Source organism: Lingula anatina, chromosome 4, assembly GCF_051362555.1.
Source record: "Lingula anatina isolate TDL-2025a chromosome 4, LinAna3.0, whole genome shotgun sequence".
Taxonomy (NCBI): domain Eukaryota; kingdom Metazoa; phylum Brachiopoda; class Lingulata; order Lingulida; family Lingulidae; genus Lingula; species Lingula anatina.
The window spans coordinates 6,261,014-6,270,741 of NC_141770.1; the positions used below are offsets into that span (position 1 = coordinate 6,261,014).

The following is a 9,728-nucleotide window of genomic DNA, read 5'->3' on the forward strand; positions in this document are numbered from 1 at the left end:
ATATTGATTATGAAATGAGATATTTGATAACCAATTTTCGGTATATAAAAACGACTCAAGACTAATAAGTACGGTTAACTGCACCTTATAGTAGACACATCTGCATACAGATCATAATTGATTTAATTTAACTACATTGTAGTTTATTCTAATTTCGTTTTGAAAATTATCTATTAAGTAGTTTACTTTCTTTTTGGTTATAAAATTGGTTAGAAGTTTTATGTGAGCTTCTTGTATGTCCTCTAAAATATTTCGCAATTAAAACAGGTATGCCTTTAAGTAAAGACTACGTAAATAGTTTTGGCACCAACATGTAAGTTTCTCTTTTGTGCTACATGTATTCTGACACATAAATACAGAACGGTCCTACACGCCATCAAATACTACATAATATGTATAGGAATAATGTATCTGCAACCGGACTTAGGATGGTTCTATTCTGTCGCTTATCATCTTTTCTCAAATTTTAGTATTCTTGGGTTTCTGAATACATAACTTCTTATTTTGCCAGTCTCCGGGTGCATGCCATTGCCAACGTGTTGTCTTTGCTCATTGTGGACTTACAAGTCCGAGGATCACATATGGCGCGACCCACTTGAAAGCGTGCCGAGATTTAACTGGGACGGCGCGAGTGGGAGGCGGGAAACCATTGTCGAATACTAGGTACATGTACATGTATGTGGGACATTTGTAGATAGTTATTTACCACTAAGCATTAGTACGGAAATAAAACTGAATTGTACTACGGAACTGAATTTTTCAACAATTTAAAGTGGTGCACCTACTTCTTCCATACTTGCCACCAGGCAGAAGACGGGCAATGTATTCATTGGGAACGGCCGTACCATCCGTGGGGGTTATCAGGGGCACTAGAGAAAAAAAAGTAAAGTGATAACAACAACTTTGATAAATAGATGTTATATATATCATCGATTTGCCAAATTGACTCTATTTGAGTCGTTTAAGAAAGAAGCAGTAACGTTACAGGGGATCTACGCGGGGTTCATATTTAACCTCATTTAATTACGTACCTAAACCTTTCTCCTCGGAGATGTCTATCAGTCCTTTTTCCTTCATCATCTTTTTCATTTCTGCGGGGTTTTCCCTTTTCATGTTCTTTAGTCTTCGGTTCTTGGGAATGTTTTCTATCTTAAACTTCAGTCCGGGTGGTGTCTCCTCGCTCTCACTGGCATGCACCTGCTCTAACGCGAGAAGCATGAATAGCGCAGAGGCAAAGAGCAAATATTTCATGATTGTGTTTCTTCCTGAAAATTGGTCGTTTAACGATTGTCGGCTGTGCAATGTGTTATCTACCTCACAAATCACGAACCCTTGGTCACTTCTTTTACCAAACCCGAGATTCGACTGAGTCCGTTAGTGCCGAAGCTTGGGATACTGTGACTTAAATACATTTTTCAAATGTTACCTTGTTAAATTAAACAGGACGAAATGTCTGGTTTCAGTCCAATTAATGGTGCAAGGCAGGACCTTAAACACGAAAGTTTCTGTTACAGCTGTTCACAGTGTTTAATATATTAATAGGCAAGGAAGACGATTTTGGTATCAAAGTAAAATCCATCAAGCAAACACTCCCAATAATAGTTATAATAATAATTGATTCTCATAAAGGATCTTACCTTATCACAATGCCCTCTTCTGGTGTATTGAGATTACTCCGTTTCAAATAGTACGATCTACATGCAGTATAGTATAATTTATTTACATCTTTATCTAAGTTTAAAACAATAGGGCGAATTAAAACAATAACTTGGAAATAATTTTGTTGATTATTGTGATAAAAGTGTCGTGCATGGACCGGTATATAAAATCCACTCGCTGAGGCAAGGAAGTTCTTGTGAGATTTAAGTATTCTCTGTGAAACATGTATTACGCAACGCAAATTAATTTGAACTTTCCTGATTGATAATGAATTTGGTTCTTACTTGAAATTTTAGATCTAAAAAACAGCTGTTATTTACTCAGGATAATTCTGTGTTAGATCGGGTAAGTAATGTGGCTTTGGGTCAAAGACAGCTATTTCATTATTTCTTACTACATTTTACGATGGTGCTGAAAGAAGACTGCCATTAATCCAGTTTAAGTGTTCTTTTATAGAATCTATAATTAGTTTTCAACTTATATGTATTAAGTGTGTAAATGTGTGTTTGTGTATGTGCTTGTGTGCGTGTTGTGCGTGCTTGTATATGTCTGTGTAAGAACACTAGGGACTTATCTTGGTTTGGTTCTTAACTGTTTTATAATTATCGTTGTTATGGTGCCTAGGGACAAAGGGAAACCAAGTAAAATATTCCCGAGAATGGGCACATACGAGAAAAGCGAACGACATCCACATCTACTTAAAAATTAAGCCCGAATATTGAAAGTCGCATAGACAGGAAGTTAGACAGCTAAGAACATAGAGCGTCACACACAGAATGAACATGTAGCCAAGACCTGTGTCAGGCAACCAAACAACAGAATGCAAACTTCCAAACTTGAGCAGAGCTAATGTATTTATTTGTATCTTGCACTAAAAAGCCATTAACTGCGACTCATGGCCTGTTTCTTTGTATATCTTTCGAAAATAGAAAAAAAAGGCTGCTGAAACAAATATGAAGAACTTAAGTAAATATGACAAATGAGAATTTAAGTTATGTAACTGCTATTGCACTGATTTACTTTTATCCACCATTGAAGCACTCACTGCACCAGTCGCATTCACTTGATTGTCCGTTTTATAAGTAAATATGACAAATGAGGATTCAAGTTATAAATTTGTAACTTCTATTGCACTGATTTACTTTCACCCACCACTGAACCACTTATTACATCATTGCATTTTCAGCTGATGCACCAGGTGCAAACGTTACGAAATGTGCACAGACATTTAAAATGACTTTCTCGGAAAATCAATCCATTGCATGTCTCCAAGGTGTGTCCGTGCGAGGCTATTGGAAGTATTCATATTTAAAAACAATCTGCCGAATGCTATCGCGTACAAAAACCCAACAAAAAGAATGTGAACATACGTAAATATACACCGATAAATGCCGGTGTAAAAAGAAATTATGTCTGTCAGGAATTTACGTCCTAGCTGCGTATAAATACACCTGGGAGTCAAGGTCTGGGTATGACCAGGGAATCATATCGGAATTCCCTGGTATGACAGAGTATCCTTGGATATACATGCCCATGGGTCATATTTTAACAGAGGTCCTTGGGGACATATGTATGCATATACCACTTCCGCACTGAGTTAACAAATAGCAGAAGCAAGTCAAAAATGCATTTTGAATAAATAAAACTGAGTACTTAATTACTTTTCCGTGTTCCCCGGCTTTAAGTACTATCCGGTAACAAGATCCTAGCAAGCTAAGAAAAAAAGAGTTTTGAGTAACAAATAGTGTGCTTTAGGAAAATTCCACTTTATAGGCTACTATTCGAGATTGAACGTCTGTTGTGAATTCAAATGGTCACAATTTATGTAAGTGCACATTAAAAATTAAGTCCATCGAACTGATAGGAAGCGTAGAGAACCTTTGAGTGCAATATGATTTTCTTTAGTGTCATCTAGTGCGAAACATATTTTCGCATTAGGCAAAAGTGGAAAATGGCAAATCACACGAGGGTTTTGTCAATTGGTTAATTTTACAATCAAAAAAGAACTGTTCTGTCGTGGATTAAAGCTGCAAAGTGGGCTTTTTGAACCTTCCAAATATGACGCAATGGAAATAATATTTTAGGTCTGTAGTTTTAGGAGACGAAAAAGGATTGACTATAAGGAAATGTTGAATATGTAAATGACAAAGTAGATTAGAAAATAAGTAAACGCGTGGTCAATTCAGAGTAATAGAGGATAAATCCCCTTGTATTTGTATGTGTGAGATACGGGAATATAAATGTTAATAAACTCAAACTTGACGTCTTCAATGTAACAATTCTTTCCATTCAAACCCATGGGTAACAACTACTATCTGGTTACGGCTACCGCTATATGCGTTTTAAGCAATGACAGATCGTAAATCTATTCCTTGCAAATCTCGGAATATCTCGCAGCACTTTATGTACATGCAGAAGTTCCAAACCACTGATCAACACTGGAAATGACGGTTTCGCGTGTTAAAACTTACAAAATGCGGTTAAAGAGGCACAAGTCTACATCATTGAGTATGCATCCTTAGTTTGACTAGCCTTCTAGGCCATCTTCACTCGGATCCATAGTTCGTTGCAGACCAGCTTGTCAACGAGGGCATGCTTTGCACTATATTTTATCCTAATGAGGCTTCATCGTTACCAAGGCTTTTTTTCCTCTCCGAGTCACGTCAGTCATGCGCATATTTTGGGTAACATTTGCATAACTGGTTTACAACCATACAGCTAGATTACGCAGGCCAGTTTATTGATTTGGATGGTACCACTTGCTATATCGACGAAAGGGTTTTACTGATAAAAGCGGTAAAATTTCGACTGTACCTTAAATGAAGAAATGTACAATTAACACAATCATATTTTGTGTAACTCTCAAGAGAACATGTGGCCACCACAAGCACAATGTCAAGAAATCATCAGAATGCCTAAGCTACAAGAATAACACAAGGACATTTCATTAAACCAAAATATCAAATATGTCCTTCAGAAAAAGAAAACAAAAAAGATTCAATTAATTTACCTTCCCTCCTAATTGATAAATGGTTAAATGAAATCGTTTATGTACTTAGACTTACACTTAACGAGGAAGTAATTTCTTAATCGTAATAATTGATTGTTACTAAACAAGAAAGTCATTTTTAATCGCAACGTGTAACTGTTACAAGTCAACAACAACTCACAGACTTGTAAAATACAAAGACGTTACAAAGAGAGTTTGAAGTGCAGTCTAGATTTGCCCTGAAGCTTCATGATTCTCCCACCAATGAGCAATGCCTTTCTCTTGTAGAAAAAATAAAATGTTCAAAATTAAAACGATTTTTTAATGTGCATATTTATCACTGAGACAAGGTCAATTGTCTCTCTTTTAAGAGCTTTGTGACATTTACTTATATCGTTTTATATCAAAAACATCATTAGAGCAATGTGCCCCATAAAACGTACTTTGGCGTCGATGGCAGTAAAATTCCAAATCTTCATCTAAGCAAATTCAATACACTTTCTTTTCTTTCCTCTCTTTTTCCCCACAATTTTTATTAGTATTATCATTAAAGATACATTTAGGACGAGCGTCGGTGGAGCTTGGATTTCCAGTAACGTATATAAATCACTTTTACTAGTTACTTATACGACTCAGATTTAGTTGACGTGCCAAGGGAAACCTATTTAAAAGGATAACAACTGTTCATTTTGTCCAAAAAATGAATTTTCCTGGGGTAAATGACAATTTTTCCAAGCTTACCAATGGTTAATGAATCCATTTTTACATTCAAAGTTAGTCCCTGGTTTTTTTTTCTAAAAAGTTTTTTTTTTTTTTTGGGGGGGGGGGGGGGGGTAATAATCTCTTAAGATATTATGGAGGTCATTTTGTCCGATGACAGGCACAGATTTAAGAATAGTTACTATAAAGGTCATTTTTGTGAAAAAAAATAGAATATATTATATATATATGAATTGTTTACAATGTATTTATTGTGAAATATGGATCTCATACGAAGAGTTGTTATCTCTTTAATCGCTCTATTAATCAAATAACTGCCGTTTTTTTTTCTTTTCTGACTTATCTGCTCTTCTTATACATAGAACAGTTCATATATCATTTTTCTGGTGATATGCAACGGTGTAGATTGGTGTTTCTCTAAGTTATGCAATTTGAAAAAATAAATAGTTCCCTTTGACCGTCAATTTTAATGAACGTGTGGTCGAGAGCAATGCCATCTAGCTTTCTGCAATAACTGCATCTTTGTGTGATTTTGAATTTCGATGTTTCATAACAAACTTGTATGTATTTAACAAAATTTTTATATCATTATCATTTAATGACTTCCAATTGCAAAGTATAATTCAATGTCGTTATAAAGAAAAAAGCTAAACAAACAGCCCTTTACGTGTATTCTTTTATTTATAACCTCCGCCAAGGAGGTTATGTTTTCACCCCTGTTTGTTTGTTTGTCTATCTGTCTGTCATCAACATAACTCAAAAAGTTATGAACCGATTTTGATGAAAATTTCAGGAACTGTCAGAAGTGGGCCAAGGAACAGATGATAAGTTTGTGGTGGTGATCCGGATCAACCGTCAATCAATAATAAAAAATATCGAAAATTTAGAGGTGAAATGGCATTGGATGGAGACTTTGCTGCCTTGGCGGAGGTCTGCGCTCTCTGAGTGCTTTTCTAGTTAGCATTTGAATTACAAGACAGAATAAAGATGGCGTGCTGTATAAATCTCAAATTTAATTTCACAAGTGGAAAATCGACATTGATAGCTAGAAGCGATTTTATCTTGTAGATATCCCCTTGAACCTAGATTAATGCAAACAGGCTGCTGTGCTAAAAGGTTTTGGATAATCGTGAATAATAGATGACAGGCAAAAGTTTTACTATCATCGGTATCACCCGTACCCTTTTAATACTTGATTTCAAAATTTAAGCATCTAGTTTTTTAAAACTTCTCAAACATTTTAATAAAATTATTCTTTTTAATTTTTTTTATTTAATTAAAAAATAATACATTGTACAAACATTTTAAATGTAAGTATAGTTAAAACTATACTTAAGTACATGTATATATGTCCCAGACCCAACCCAATCCAGGCATATTCTAAATCCACTAATCCCAATATGGCATAATGCATTAATTGTTAAAAGCAGCACAACCTCATATATTAACTAATTTACAGGTACTAAGACGGTTACCAGTAGTTTGGAGTTTCACTTGTAAGTAAGGCCCGATTGCCATATAACTTGATCAAAGAAAGCAGATGGAATGGAATACGGAGGTACTGTGGGGCAGTAATATTTCAGAAAATTCAATAAAGTACAACATACAATCATAACCATGACTTTTACTACGCTTGAGAATTTTAATGGATTCTTTAATTTCCTCTGTTAATTCTGTATTCAATTCATCAAAAATTGAGCCATTTCCATTGTCTAAAGTAACACTAGGTGTAGCACCTCCATTTTCATCGCTGTGCATGTTCTTAAAATACTGGAAGAATTCATTGATTGATAAGTTTGGTGTGAAGGTTTTCCGATTCAAAAATCTCTTGTAGAATTCACGAGGGTTATTTTTTTCAAGTAATTGGCTGTAATTTTCTTTGCATTTACTGTTTGCCTATATTTTTTGGCTGAATTAAAATCTTTCATTACATTATTTAGTACACTAACAAAAGAGGTAACGCAATCCTCCAGACCTGCTGGTTCAGCAAGATTATTATTTCTAATGCAACCTTCCAGTTACTTAATGTTATTTAAAAGTGCAGCAGGTTTTCATTCCATTTAAATTCGGCATGCGAGACATCTTCATCAACTATACGTCGTATACAGTCGTAGCGCAATCAACATGTGTAGGTACATTAGAGGTCCGAGGTTCTACATGTAACGGGGCATGGTCAGAGTATGTATTAAAACTTCCAACAATAAACTTTCTAATCTCTGCAAACAGGTCTGGAGTAGCCAAAAGATACTTCAGCCCTTGGCCCCATTGTAAGTAAAATCATTTGAGTAGCTAGAGTGACGGCCATCCGTGAACTGCTGCTGTTGCCACTCCGACATAAAATACCGTAGATATTGCAAACATGTATCAGCACATGAATCGTAATAACATCCAACAACTTTCATGAAAATAAACTGAAATTAAATCTGGAGATTCGTTTATCTATTAGCATTTCGAATTTACGTTAAATCTCGGCACGTTCGTCTTCATCGCCATCATACTTCCGTCGCAGTCTGAAGCGCGAAGATCAAACAATATCAAAACCGTAAATAGGAGTCCTTACGTAGGAAACATCGCGCTGGGGAACGGGTTTAATTAAGGCATTCTTGTTAACGGTATCGTCAGTAACTAAGAGAATCATAAACAAATCTGGGTGACTCTATCTATTACAAAGCCTAAAATCAAAATTTTTACTTTTCAGTACTATACAAGAACAAATAATGAAAAGAACCGAGGCAGAATAATTTTAAATAAAAAAAGGAATCTGAACGACAAATACAACTTTAAGCAAATGAAATCAAAAATAAAAAAATACACGCTCATGATTATGACTTACGCGTTATAATTAATTTTTAAAATAATATAGGTTCATTGTCAATGCATGGCAGGACTATGTGAAAACGGCACACACCCTCCCCTACACATACACTACAGAGAGAGAGAGAGAGAGGCGCGAATTGGGGGGGGGGAGCTGAACAGTTAACGCGGTCTGAAAAATTTTAGGGAGAGTCAGATGAAACATAGAGGGACCGTGGCATCTATTAAGTTCTACACGATGAATCTGGAATTGTGGGCTAGTTTAAGTTTTTTCTTTAAATATTTGCAATATACTCTGCCTTTCCGTAACCTTATGCGATCAAAATATTTTCCTGGTGTCTTGATACATCTCCCACTTCTCTCTGCCCCCTAAAACGGTCCACACTAAAAAATCAATAGTCGTATGGCAATTTTATACTACAGGCAATTGACCTACATTTATACCCAAGCAGCTATTGCCGAGTTTTATGGCAATGGAGTGAAAACGTGATACACGTCTGTGATATAAAAATTATTTCTAATTAAATAATTTACAAACAGTGCGTGTGGATCAAAGGTGTCCCTATTTGTGAGCAAAAGAGGTCATTACTTTTTGAAAATAATGAAAAATTTGGAGACAAGCCAATCAGAAAAAATGCATTTTTCTCTTATGTGCAAACTAGGATCCAAAATAGGATCCTAGATGCAAATTAGGTTCCTTGAAGTAATATAATTTTATAAGACTGGTCGGAAGTGATGTTCATATCAGAGATTTGTAATGTTGATGATCTTGATGGCCTTGATGATCTTAATGGTGATAAAAAAAAAAAAAGAGTTTTTAGTTGTCATCTGGTGAGAAAGAAATTTTCTGCACAATCATTCCACGAGTGAAGAATACGTGGTAAACGCGCCTCAGAGATGCACTGCAGACGTCACGGCTTTTGGGTGAAAATCGCACGCGATATTCGGTTAGACTATAATTATGATATATAGGTAAAAAAAAAAAAAAAAACTGAGTGAAAATGGATATCGGCAAAACATTAAAATTTTGACAGCATTTTTATTTATTTGTGTTCGTCAAGGATAAATTTAATAAGAATACTCTCTCTCTCTATATATATATAGAAGCGAATATTAAGGAGAAACCCGAGAGAAAAAGTAATAAGCATAACAGTCAAAACATGCAGAAGTTAAAAAAAAGTTCAGAGTTAAAAATTTTGTTGGCCACTACATATCCTCTTCGCAGAAGTTTATAGGGACATTTTTAAGGCAGCTTGTAGCCGTATAAAATTGATGTTGTAAAGTAAATGACTTACGTTTTCACTAATTGCAGATAATTATTAAGACGGAATCAAATGAGTTAAATTATCATTCCCGGTAAATGGTTTTAGGAAATGTATTCTGAATCAGGTCAAAATTTTAAATATCTGCTTCGGAAGATCACGTTAAAAGATTTCACTATGTAGCCTACGGTAGCCATATAGTTGTGGGAATTTGTAAAAAAAAAGGTTTTGTGGTCTTATATGAGACTTCATTTTCACACTTGCAACCGACATAGAAAAATAAT

The 9,728-nt window shown here is 35.2% G+C and overlaps 1 protein-coding gene across 1 annotated transcript in view; it reads right to left on the reverse strand.

Annotated features, from left to right (window-relative positions):
- Window positions 1–9,728, reverse strand: part of LOC147762152 (uncharacterized) — a 235,377-nt gene that overhangs the window by 79,077 nt on the left and 146,572 nt on the right. The window lies entirely within an intron of this gene.